The 14440-nt window shown below is 42.8% G+C and overlaps 1 protein-coding gene across 3 annotated transcripts in view; it reads right to left on the bottom strand.

Annotated features, from left to right (window-relative positions):
• Window positions 1-14440, bottom strand: part of ADGRG1 (adhesion G protein-coupled receptor G1) — a 422546-nt gene that overhangs the window by 289079 nt on the left and 119027 nt on the right. The window lies entirely within an intron of this gene.

Here is a 14440-nt window from a genome sequence, read left to right as displayed (position 1 = left end):
TTTGATATTCAGCAAGAATTTGAATGAATGTACAAATACAAATGTAAGCCTTTATAGGCTAAAGCCTTATTCAAACATTCACAAATCAACATTGGGTCCTGTACCCAATCAGGAGTGCATTTGGGCCTACTCGGTAGTAATACACAGTTCTGTTTCTTGACAATTTCTCGTCCCAAGTGGCCTTGTGACTTCAGCCCGCCTGCACCTGAAACAACAACTAGAGATTCATTTAATTTCAAGAGACAGATATCTGTAAATTTGTTATATATTATAGATAAATTAATAACTGGCTGTGCACCCCTATCTTAGTTTTGTTCCTTGTCCTGGCCACACGAAAGGGGTTGCACGCACCCATTTGATGTCTAGAATTAAAAATAGTTGGAGAATCACCTTCTCTATAATCTGAATATGTCCTTTTCGAAAATAGACCAGACCACAAACAATAGAGCCGAGACACTCGACTTTAGTGAAGAGGAGGCAGCAAGAATATTGGGGTTAATCAAAAAAGCAGGCGCTGAACTCACTACAACCGACAAACCAGAAGCATTGATCCAACAACTCGAATGAAAATCCGAAGAGAGATTAATCTCAAACTGCATGCATCCACACTTGCCCAATACTACACGACGAAGCAGATACCAAGGGGATTACGTGTTAATTTAGAACCAACACTTTGCAAAGAAAATCCTGCGTTTGTAAAGAGATGCCACTTAATATTCAATAAGTGCTCGCTCGACCTAATACTTTTAACCAATAAGGAATTGGCACACTCCTTAACTACACTGAATGAGGACATTGAGGGACTGAAAACCACATTGAGCAAAGGATTCACGGCGGATCAACTGAAACAAATTCTTGAGGAGACAAATCAAAAGTTGGCAAGTTACAAACAAGAGCTTGAGATAAAAAAAAATCAGGAAATTCAGACGCGACACACAAGACTATAAGTTAGATATAGTCTACAGTTGGCAGGCCTATTACGGCCATTTTCAAAACAAACCCAATCCTCATAACCCACAGAAACCGGGACAACCAGCCAATTAGAATAGCTCATCCGACGCTTCAAGTACGGAATTGGAAGCTGCATCAAGTCAGAACGTAGAGGCAATCCCAGGACAATCCGAGAGCGAACAAGGAACTAATGGTGCTGCGGCTTTTTTAGAGAAAAGCCAATCCGAAGAGGAAAAAAGAAGAAATCCTCAGAGGAAAAAGGGGACGAAGAAAACTTGATTGTCAACATTTCATCATACCATCTATCGAAGATGGAAATTCCAAGTCCTGAAGAAAGGCTTATCCTTCGTTCCCAAGAACAACAGTACATTACTTCGAGAAAAGATAGACTTCTTTAAGCTGATGCGTAAGCTGAAACTCAAAGTATTTTTTGACTCCTTGGATGAGGACGATTCAGGAAAGGAACCACACAAATTCCTGGAACTTATTCCCAAAAGCACGTTTTATCCTTCGGCGCAGAACCATATCTTATCCATATTTGAGAAGACGGTCCTGTAGGACTTCAAAAGGATACAATTCAAAACTGACTCTCAAGGTAATTTTTCCAAAAGGGAGCGACAGACACTCAAGAACCTTTTGGATAACCAGGAAGTTATCTTCAAACCGGCTGATAAGGGAGGTGCCCTCGTACTGATGAGCAAGCAAGATTACCTTGAAGAAATAGAATGGCAACTGACGGATGAAGAAACATACCTTGAAGTTCCAATGAACCCTACCGAAACAGTACGTGCTCTGATTAAAGGAGTCCTGGATGAGGCGGAAGAGAATGAGTTTATCTCAGAAAAAACACGACGGTTCCTTGAGGACAAACATCCCATCATGCCAGTGATATACATATTACCAAAGATCCACAAGAGATTACTTAAACCTCCTGAACGTCCGATTATAGCGGCAACAGACAGTCTCCTCGAACCACTTGCTCAATATCTGGACAAAATTCTTCAACCTCTGATCCAAAAAACACCCACTTATGTGAAAGACACGATGCACTTCCTGCAGAAATTAAACAGCGTGCAGTTTGTACAAGAAAGATCTACTGTTCATTATGGATGTCACGTCGCTATATACGAACATAGCCCACAAAGCCGGCTTGAAAGCAATAGAATGGCTCATATTGAGATCAAACAAATGCCAAGGAGACAGACTCTTTGTCCTCACTTTATTGAAGGTCGTACTGAGAAACAACTTCTGCAAATTTCAGGACCGATTTTTTGTCCAAATCTCTGGCACAAGTATGGGGGCGTCCATGGCCCCCTGTTATGCAAATGCATTTATGTACTATTTAGAGCATGAACATGTGCTTACCTCACCAAGATGGACGAAACATCTGTCACTATACGTCAGATATATAGATGACATTTTTGGCATTTGGCCAGGCCCACACGACGAGCTAGAGAACTTCTTTCGGATGATGAATGAGATGAGTCCCCGAATCAAATTCACTACTGAGACAAGCAGTACGATAATCCACTTCTTGGATGTGGAAGTTTATGCAGCTGGGGATAAACTTGAAACTAGGATCTATACCAAACAGACGGATAGAAATAGCCTGCTATTAGCAACGAGCTTCCACCCAAAACGAACAGTCGATAGTGTACCACTCAGTCAATTTGGAAGGTACAGAAGAAACATCTCAGAGAGCACTGAATATGAACGCCAGTCGTCCCTATTGGAGACTAAATTTGCAGCAAGGGGTTATGATCCAACCTTGATTACCAACGTAGCAGGAAAAGTCAGAAACATAAATCGAGAGACCCTGCTTGTACCTAAACCACCGAAGTCTGGGGAACAACTAGTGTATGTTACCACATACTCAGTACAAAGTATGAGAATCAAGAGGGCAATAAAAAAACATTGGCCAATGCTACAGTTGGACACACAATTACAACACTTGTTCCCTGATCTTCCGACGTTTGCATACAGAAACAGAAAATCTCTACGTAAGAACCTAGTGAAGGCCGAGATCCCATCCCCAGTGACATCAACTCAATTTAAAGGCACGCTCCTGTGCCACAACTGGCAACATTGCAGTAATATCATTAGGGGCAACTTCATCTCGCATCCCCATTCAGGGAAACCTGTACTACTAAAACACTCCTGTACCTGTGACGCCCAGAATGTAATATACGCTTTGACATGCCCATGTGGACTTTACTATGTTGGCATGACAACCAGGAAGGCGAAAACGAGATGGACTGAGCACAAGTCCAATATTCGGACAGAAAATCAGAAATCACCAGTTGCTGTCCACTTTGTAGAAGCACAGCACACTGTTGCACAGCTAAAATGTGTCATCTTAGAGTAGGTAATGGCAGGAAGCAGAGGGGGTGATGTACAATGTAAATTGTCACAGCGGGAGATCCTAGGGATCGAACTTTTGGACTCATTAAGCCATCGAGGCATGAACACTGAGTTTGACCTAATGTGTTTTGTGCGACTTTGGAATATATACCACATGATTCAAATTATGCTTCTGACTGCACCAATGTTAATCATAACCGTTTGAACTGTTGCTCTGTGAATTTGAGAATCTGAGGGTTCGAATTTCGACTTGACCTTGCTCAATGCCTGATTAATGTTACACTGTGCTTAAGATATGGCCTTGTCTAGTTATGTTGCTTGGCAAGAGGCCAGGCCACTAGCCAGGTGGAATCAATGCAGGGTAAAATAATTTGTCATGTATGTACCTTGTGATCTGTGATTGATTATATACCAATGAAGTGACACATGCAACCAATATACCAGCACTGCACATCTTTGTGATATGGCCTGTGTGCAACCCTCCAGAAGCCCTTATGAGTGAACACATAATTGATGCGTCGTGGGGGCACCCCACGGATTCCCTTGAACCGCGGTTGTGCCCCCATGCGCATCTGTCACTTTCCATTCCTTCTATTAATATATACACAGTATACTAGGTCATTATCCCCACTAGTTGAGCTCATCGAGATTGTTAACAGATTGGATGTTCCCACGCATTCTTAATCCCCATGACAATATATGTTACGGCCGTAGGCCCACACCAAGATGGCTTCCGCCCGGCCGCCCCAGTGCGCATGCGCGGGGTTGCCAGGTCAACTTAGGACGCTACCCGTAGCCACGCTGCTTTCAGTCTATCAGTCGGCGCGGGAGGAGAAACTCCACAACTCGGTGAGTCCTTGTTCAGTCCCCTTTGGGAATCAAGACCGATGGGGCTGTGCATGCACTTTCTCCATGTGCACCGCCCATATGAGAGATATACGTTGCTTGCAAGGCTCTAGATTTCACGATCGAGCGTTCTATGGACTACTGGCCCCCGCCCGATTTTAAATGCATTAGATTGAATGGAGATTAATGTTTTGTGATTCTGCATGAGGTTGCCTCACGTCCCTAAATATGAGTATCACGTATTTACTTTAGGGTTTCTGCCGTACTGTGCGTGGCCGCATCCCAGTCTCCAGTGATCTTCACTAGAAGACTGGGTGAGTGCAGGGATGTCACTTCCCATTACATTTTGCTACTTCTGAGTGAGTAGTTTTTTACATTACTAAAAATGCTTACCGTGGCTATTTTTTCCTCTCTTGTTCCATTGATGGGTCATTTTCTGGACCTTACCAGCCTGCTGGGATAGGTTAGTACCATTAGCCTCCCTGTACCCTACTTTTAGCCTCTCTCTATTTAAACAATTATTACAATGAATGTTCGTTTGAATTTCCCACAGGATCAGAATGAAGGAAATTGCTACTTTTCACAGCTCACCATGTATAGGAACAGAGAAGCCCCTACCCTGAAGATGGATCTTTAATCCGAAACGCCTTGGTTACTTGTTACAACCTTGAAGGGTTTCCCTGGAGGGAGTTATCCGCTCTAAGAGACAATTGTATTCCTATGTTCACTTCTTGTTTGATGTTTTGATATTTTGTTAAAAAAAGAAGAATCATGTTGATATCTGCTATCTGTTGTTTATTATATTATTTTTTTTTTAAATTAGAGAATTAAAGGGAAGAGATTCTCTAACATTTTGTGTTGGGGACTGGTTCCATTGAATGAGATACACTGTTCAGTAAAGCTTATAAAATAACCTTTGATATTCAGCAAGAATTTGGATGAATGTACAAATACAAATGCAAGCCTTTATAGGCTAAAGCCTTATTCAAACATTCACAAATCAACATTGGATCCTGTACCCAATCAGGAGTGCATTTGGGCCTACTGGGTAGTAATACACAGTTCTGTTTCTTATTGTCTTGGTTACCAGGAACTTTCCGTCTCCACTCGTCCTTGGCTGGGTGCATTGTTTCTGCTTGCCTCTGGCTAAGAGCTCATGCGAGCCCTTCAATGTACTTGAAGCCTGTCTCCCCTTCCTCATTCGTTCTAGTGGGCCTGTGGCTTCAATATTTGACCTTATGGCTTTTCCATGTTAGTGGAAGTCAAGCATATGCAAGCTTGCTATACGTATGCTTTGGCGTCTTGCGGTTCAGCTTTGATGAAGAGTGTGACTATATATGAAGATATGTATGTGTGTCTGTCATTTACCTGCGTGAGTCATAAGCATGTGTTTTGTGGCTGTATGCAATAAACTAGTGCATGTCCGTGTAACTTCCTGAATGGATGGCTATGCACTTCAAGTCTAAGTGCGGCTACGTCGTGATGTCAGTGATGACATCATTGATTTCTTCATTTTCGGTCAGTCGCCTTGTTTGATTGATGGCATCTCCATCTCCTCCAGATCATCGGCTGGGTATGGCTTGAATGGCTGTCTGAGAGAGTAACATTTCTCACATCTGCGGTACATCGACGATGGAGGTGAAGGACCTAAGAGTGAGGTGCATCTGTCGTGTCTCAGTCTTCGGGCTGAGAGTCGTGTGGGGGTCATGAGGGCCATACTTGGACCTTCGTCTTCAGCCTAGCCACCACTCAGCTCCACTCATTAGAGATCTGTGTTTGTCCTCTGCAATTAAGCATGAATCGCTGTGGACACAGTTTCTGTACAGGTAATCGGAAGGCGGGTGTGGCTATAGTATTGGGTGTGTCCCTTAAGAGGCGCAAATGGGGAACAGAATTGGAAAGCTGCTAAAAGCTGCTAACCCACTTAAAGCTGTATGATGGGGGACAGAATGGCGGGTGACTGGAAGGGGAGGCTGATTAAAGCTGTATGTGGTGGGGGACAATGACAAACTAATGGTGGTGCTATAAATGCATTTCTTTCATTGTGTTTTCGTCAGTTTTGATAATACAATTGTAAAATGCAGTAGTGTGGGGTGGAGTGGGGGAAAGGAAGGACACAGGTATGGGGTTTGAATTGGGGGCGAGTGTGGTAGTTCCAATACTATTTGTTACACTTGCACTCCTGCCCTTGTCAAATACGGACTGGACACAATCGGCCCCAAGATTGGCCTGAGATATGCAAGCTCCCACGAATCTGAAGCCTGTCCCCTCTCCTCTCCCTAGAAGACTGGCCTCACCAGTGACCTCTCTCACTCTCTCTGGAAGACTGGCCTCCCTGGAAGACTGGTCTCACCAGTGACCTCTCACTCTCCCTGGAAGACTGGCCTAACCAGTGACCTCTCTCCCTCTCCCTGGAGTCAGGCCTCATCAGTGACCTCTATCACTCTCCCTGAAAGACTGGCCTCCCTGGAAAACTGGCCTAACCAGTGACCTCTCCCACTCTCCCTGGAAGACTGGCCTTCCCTGTGCCCTCTCTTACTCTCCCTGGAAGAGTGGCCTCCCTGGAGGACTGGCCTAACCAGTGACCTCTCTCCCTCTCCCTGGAGGACAGGCCTCACCAGTGACCTCTCTCACTCTCTCTGAAAGACTGGCCTCCCTGGAAGACTGGTCTCACCAGTGACCTCTCACTCTCCCTGGAAGACTGGCCTTCCCTGTGCCCTCTCTTACTCTCCCTGGAAGAGTGGCCTCCCTGGAGGACTGGCCTAATCAGAGACATCGATCACTCTCCCTGGAAGACTGGCCTCACCAGTGTACTCCCCTGCATTGTTCTATTGTTACAGTGCCATTCAAAGAAACTCCTCCTGTGTGTTCCCAATGAGCTTTTCCGAAATTTTAAAAAGGATTTAGATTATATCAATGCATAGCAGTAATGATTTGATCCATGAATGCTTCTCTCAATGCTCATGTTTGTTCCTCTGGTCTTTTAGATACTTGCCCATATTGCATTTTTTTATGTTGATTTTTGCACCCTCGCCACCTCTCGAGGAGTTACGTTTTTTACAGATCTGCCCACCCCACGATAGGTGAGTCAAAGGGTACGTTAGGGAAACCATATTAATTGCTTGCATCTGAGAACTACTTGCTATGGGGTTGCGGGAGCTCAACTGCATCGTGCGCGGTGTGGGTATCTGCAAATGCTACCATTGCCAGGAGTGGGTATCTGCAAGTACTGCCATTGCTGCTGTTTGGGTATCTGAGAGTACTACCATTGCCCAGTGTGTGGGTATCTGCAGATGTTACCATTGACGGGAGTGGGTATCTGTGAGTACTACTGTTGCCTTTTATGTCTCTCTTTATCCTGCCACCACAGACTGGATTTTCACCCTCCAGCAAAAAACAAACTCAAAGATACTCTTACCCTAATGATGGCAGACATCCCAGTTATCCACACTGTGATAATGCCCCCACTCATGGATACCCTCACCGAGTCAATGACAGTACTCACAGATACCCACACCCCGGTGAGGACAGCACTCTCACATACCACCCTGGCAATTGTAGTACTCACAGATACCCACATCCCGGGAATGCAGGTACTCGCAGATACCCACACCCCGGCAACGGTAGTACTCACAGTAGGACCTAAGAGTGAGGTGCATCTGTCGTGTCTCACACCCCGGCAATTGTAGCATTTGCAGATACCTGCACCCGGCAATGACAGTACTCGCAGATACCCACACCCCCACAATAGCAGTACTTGCAGATACCCACACCCTGGCAATGGTAGCATTCCAGACACCGGCAATGGCAGTACTCGCAGATACCCTCAACCCTGCAATGGAAGCACTTGCAGATACCCACACTCCGGCAATGGTAGGATTCACAGATACGTGAGAAAAGGACCTAGGCAATGGTGCCTGCGGTGTGGGCCGCACACCCTAATATCCCGTTGGGATTCTTCGAATTTTATACTGTCTTGGTATTCCAATAAAGAAATTGTTTGATGCGTAAATTGTCCAATTTATTCATTGATCTTCAAAAGTTATTATCATTGCTTCTCTATAAGCAAAACATCATCATGATGGCCAATGCATTTCGGACTAAATAGACCTTCATCGGGGCCTTGTCTAATCAACATCGTGATCCAATTAAAAAAAACTTCCATATTGATTGGATTATGAACACAATCAAAAATACATTGGATTAAGTAAAACATAACACGTCAAAAATGCAAAACATTATAAACCAAAAATGTACATTGTAACAAAACAGGGTACCCACGTACATAGATACAAGACATGTACAAACAAAAGAGAAAAGAGAAGAGAAAAATAAGACGAAATATACATGAAAAGTCGCCATTAGACATGTCTTACACCATGCTGTACAATATAACCATCGTTTCTAACATTTGTTTACCACTTTGTCAAATACCACATTGCATGTTTGTGATGTGTGTATGCACTGATATCTACATGTGCTTCATGCAAGAGTAATCGTGCTTCCCGAGTGGTTATATGCATATATTCATCGTGATAGAAATAATGTCAGTATTAGTGACGTGATATTGAATACTGAACCCGTGAGTGAGTGCAATACAGAAAAAGTGATTCTGTCATACGACTAATTCACTGTCATCTGACCTTTGGCGTTGATGTGGTTTCTTGGATTCCAAATAGCGGCAAAGCCGCTGTAGTTCGATTTAAAGCATACACCTGTACACATAAAATATCGTTACTAAACTAGCATACATTCTGGATGCACAGACTGGAATGACCATGTCTTCAGATAGTTTCACGTACCTTATGTGTCTCACTGAAGCCGTCTGATGCTGACTAACACTCATTTGCTGTGCGCTGACTAAGTGAACACGGTGCTGCGCTGTGAATACGAGGCTCCGGTTGCTGTGGTAACTAATTCACTCAATATGGATGCTTGACCATACTAAGGCGCCATCTTGTGAGGGGCACTCAGATAACTAGCGGTCTAACGTTGCCTCTTAGTCCAGAATGAGATACTGCATAGTGTTGGGATGTCTAAAAATGTAAGTGTAAGTGTGAAAGTCACGTTGCTGATCAAAAAGAAAGAAACTTACTGTCATATCTGGAGTGAGTAACTTCAGTACGAACCACAGTGCGAATGCGCCACGGGTCACACTGAACACATGAAAGAGATGGGAAAGATACAAGTAGTAAAAGGACGAATGGGCAATGTGCAAGTCGGAAGGAAATCTGGAATGCACAGAATCCATTAAACAAAAAAACTAATGTGAGTGCTGGTCAAGAGTACGGTAGTGTACCTGGTATGTGGTATCTTTAAATGTGGTTACGTTGTACACATATAAAACAAAATAAGAAAATGGAAAAAGCCAGAAACAGAAAGTAATCAAGATCAAATTTGGAATACATCTCGCAGGTAAGATCAAGAAAGCACACATGTGCATGACAAAAACTGGTAATTAAACTTAAAAGTTATTAACTTTACAGAAAGCAGTTCAAATCAAATTCCTCATTCATTCCTTTAGGTACTAATGTGTCCAACCGGTCTATCCAATATGCCTCTCTCTGTTGGCGTCTTCTTTTAGGGTCAATACCTGGTTGATTGTAATTCAATACCTCTAGTAATTGAAACTTAAATTGTGCTACTTATGGTTTTGTTGATTAAAGTGTCTAGCAACTGCTGAGTTTATGTTCTTGTTGCGTATACAGGACTTATGTTCATTCATTCGGATTTTTAACTTGCGTTCAGTTTCTCCTACATAGTATAGACTGCATGGGCAGCGTATACAGTAAACACAGTTCTCAGTATTGCGTGTACCAAAACATCTTAGTGGAATTTTTTCTCCAGAATGGGGATGCGATACAGTGGTTCCCTTGATGACACTGTTACAGTTGTTACAATTCAAGCACGGATGTGTTCCTTGTTGTTTATGCTTCCGATATGTGTCCTTGTTGCTTTTGGTGTTAACCAGAAGGTCACGTAAATTGCTGGTACGTTGGTATGCAAACACTGGCTTGGTCTGAAATAGTTCTGTGGTGCGTTCATCACTGGTGATTATAGCCCAATGTTTAGTGATGCATCTCTTTATTTGTGCACTTTGGGTGGATAATTTGGACACAAACCATTGTTGGAGCCTCTTTCTTTGCTCTTTGTTGAAGTGTGCTAGCTCTGGTCTTGACTGCTACTTTTGATGCAGCTATGTCTAATTCTTCATGATTATAACCTCGAGCGAGTCATTTGTCCTGAAGTTTGTGTAGTTCTTGGTTAAGTTCTTCTTGATCGCCAATGATCCTTTTGAGGCATAGCATCTGACCGTATGGTAAATTATATAGCGTATTCTGCGGGAGGAAACTCATACGGTGTAGAAGGTTGTTCCTATCTCTTGGTTTTGTGTACAATGAGGTAATGATCTGTTGTTGGTTAACTTTAACCTCCACGTCGAGGTAATGAATGTTAGGATTGCCTATTTCTGCTGTAAATTGTTTTCGCGGGTCAATCTGATTGATGTAGCTGAAAAAATCTTTCAATGACTCTCGGGTACCCTTCCATATCCCGAAGATATCGTCAATGTATCGTAGCGATGTTTTCAAATGGTCATTCCATTCTTTTTCTTCAAGGATGTATTTGGTTTCAAAACGATACATAAATGCATTGGCATATGGGGGAGCCATGATGGCCCCCATCGCAGTGCCGGATGTCTGAAGGTAGTATTCATCATCGTAAGAGAAGTAATAATTCATGGAGATAAAAGTGAGTAGAGTCAAGATAAATTCTTTGTAAGCTCCTATGTTGCCTTCCTGTAGTAGGAGCCATTCTACTGCTGATTGGCCGAGGTCGTGAGGTATGCTGGTATAAAGGCTGTTGACATCTATGGTGAATACGATGTCATGTTCTTCTAACTGAATCTGTTCCAAGATGTTCAGGAAATGAGGACTGTCCTTGACATACGTGGTTGTTTTTTGTATGATCGGTTGTAAAAAATAATCAATGGAAGTACCCAAAGGTTGTAGTACTCCTCCTGTTGCTGCCACGATTGGTCTGCCAGGCGGGTTGATCAAACTCTTATGAATCTTTGGGAGTAAATAAAAGTGTGGTGTTTTGGGTCGGGAATTTTGCAGATATTGCTTAGTTTTGCTTGTTATCATACCTAATTCCTCCGCTCCTGTGAGTATAGATTCTAAGTCAGTTCTGATCCTATTGATCGGATCATGATCTAATTTTGCATAAATAGTTCGATCATTAAGCTGTCGCATGCATTCCTTTTTGTAATCTTCCGTGTTCTGGATTACTAATGCACCTCCTTTGTCTGCTGGCCTTATAGTGATCTTTTCATCTGTATACAATTCTTTGATAATGTACATTTCTCCTCTGCTTAAGTTTTTGTACTTAGGTGTACCAAAATGTATTTTCTTAAGGTCAGTGAGAACCATTTTCTCAAAAATGTCTATTGATGGAACTGTGATGGGAGCAACAAAAGTGCTCTTTGGTTTAAATTCAACTAGTTCTTCTAAATTTCTTTCGTCTTGTTGCTCGTTTTTAATCTCAGCAAAAAATACTTTGTTTTAATTTACGTGTGAGTTTGTGTAACTCAACCTTTGTGTCAAACAAATTCGTACTGTAGGTAGGTAGAAATTTAAGGCCTTTCTGTAATACTCTGTTTTCTTGATCGCTGAGAATTCTACTGGAGATATTAACTACTAAGTTGTCCGCGCTTGATGTCGCGTCTGAACTCCCAGTCCTGAGCCTCTTCCTCTTCCCCCTCCTCGTTCTCTTCCTCCTCGGCTGCTGTCTAAAAAAGTTTGGCTGTTCCTCCTTGCTCTGGATCCTCTTTCTTCTGATCTGTCGTTGCTACTTGATGCCTGTGGTGGGTTTTGAGGATTCTCTTCTCTGCTAGAATCAGTGTCTGAGCTGCTTTGTTCAGTGTGCGATTTTTTGGGGTGAGGTGGTTGATTTGGATATTTATCTGCCCAGGTGTAAACCTCGTCACGTAGATAACAAACGTGTCCCGTCGAAATTTGCGTATTTTCCTTGCTTCTAAATCTAACTTGTAACTTTCCAATCGTGTATTGATGTCTGCAAGGATGTCTGTAAATGTCTCTTCATTAGTAAGTGCGGTAATCTCTTGGGTTAGATCTTGTATCTCTTTCTCTAAGGTAGATAAATTGGCTGACAGTTCTTGAATTGTAAGAAGGATGAGGTCAAGTGAGCACCTATTTAAGATCTGCTCCCACTTTTTTACGAATTATTTATTCTCCTTGCACAACGTTGGTTTAAGGCCTATCCTTAGCCCTCGAGGTATACGTTGGGCTTTATAATAACGTCCAAGTGTTACCGCGTGTAATTTACGGTTGATCTCTCTGCGAATGAGATATTCCAATTGTTTGATCTTTTTGTTAGGGTCTGTGTTTGCTGTAGCTGAATGCGTGTCTTTGATTAGACCAAGAATGGTGTTTGCTTCGTCGGTTGAAAAACCTTAAGTGGTAGCTCGTGAGTCCGTTAATTTTTCAATATCTTCATATGACATTTTTGCGTGCCGTTGCTCTGAATTACACGGAAGTATGAGGTACAGAGAACAGATAGGGATTGAGCGGGCACTGCTAATTAACTAAATCTTGAAGCAGGTGATGAGTACTCCAATGTTGTTTATGGGGTGCAGCTCACTAACTTGTGCTACCGTGTGACAGCACAAAAAATGTGAACTACGTGAGAAAAAGACCTAGGCAATGTTGCCTGCGGTGTGGGCCGCACACCCTAATATCCCGTTGGGATTCTTCGAATTTTATACTATCTTGGTATTCCAATAAAGAAATTGTTTGATGCGTGAATTGTCCAATGTATTCATTGATCTTCAGAAGTTATTATCATTGCTTCTCTATAAGCAAAACGTCATCATGATGGCCAATGCATTTCGGACTAAATAGTTCTTCATCTGGGCCTTGTCTAATCAACATCATGATCCAATTAAAAAAAAATCCATATTGATTGGATTATGAACACAATCAAAAATACATTGGATTAAGTAAAACATAACACGTCAAAAATACAAAACATTATAAACCAAAAATGTATATTGTAACAAAACAGGGTACCCACATACATAGATACAAGACATGTACAAACAAAAGAGAAAAGAAAAATAAGACGAAATATACATAAAAAGTCGTCATTAGACATGTCTTACACCATGCTGTACAATATAGCCATCGTTTCTAACATTTGTTTACCACTTTGTCAAATACCACATTGCATGTTTGTGATGGTGTGTATGCACTGATATCTACATGTGCTTCATGCAAGAGTAATCATGCTTCCCGAGTGGTTATATGCATATATTCATCGTGATAGAAATAATGTCAGTATTAGTGACATGATATTGAATACTGAAACCGTGAGTGAGCGCAATACAGAAAAAGTGATTCTGTCATACGATTAATTCACTGTCATCTGACCTTTAGCGATACACCCCCCCCCCCCCAAACACTTGCACCTGCTGTTTAAGGGAACGTTTGGTGCAGTGCACTGGAAGTGAGGGTTTCAACTTCTTCCTACACTTTTATTTGAAAACAAAACCATTCCGGAACGGTTTCTTTTTAGAATAAAAGTATAGGAGCTGTAAAAGGTCATAAAACAGTAGAGGAGCACCGCTCCCGACGCTCCCGTTCCCTTCGACCACTGCCCACGCCCCAGAAACTGCAATACACACAAGGTAGCTGAACACCCCAGAAATGCCAGAGATTCCAATCAAAGCCACCCCCCAGAAGTGCAACAACCCGCAGAGTCACACCCACGACCTAGAAATGACGATATGCAAGCATGCTCAAACCAGAGAAATAACGATACTCCCAAAGATACCCGGAAAAAGGAAAGGAAAATGCTCACAGGGTGAGATCTGCCCTCGAGAAATGTGAAGGCCCAGTGCTCACAGGGCACCTCCCCAGAGCCGAGAAATGCCAGCAGAGCTTGCAGGTGCTTAGCCCTCAGCAATGCCAATGCTCACGGGCAAGCGCCAACACCTCTGCGATAACTATACTCACCCGCAGATATCATGAGCAAAACAATAATTATACTGGCAGAGCTACCTAGACCCCAGAAATATCTACAATAACAGGCGTTTTACCTAATCTCAACCATAACCATGATGAGGCCCATGTATCCAGACCCTAGTGAGGAATGCACCCACACACGTATGCCACAGCGATCCCTCTCCTCACATATATATACCAAGCCCCTAGCAACACCGGTACTCAAACACACCCATCCCATCCACTTACATGGAATGTTG

Source organism: Ambystoma mexicanum, chromosome 1p (assembly GCF_040938575.1).
Source record: "Ambystoma mexicanum isolate Mex_15411 chromosome 1p, UKY_AmexF1_1, whole genome shotgun sequence".
Classification (NCBI taxonomy): Eukaryota; Metazoa; Chordata; class Amphibia; order Caudata; family Ambystomatidae; genus Ambystoma; species Ambystoma mexicanum.
Note: the sequence above shows the minus strand (reverse complement) of the source record. Positions and strands in the feature narration are given on the sequence as shown.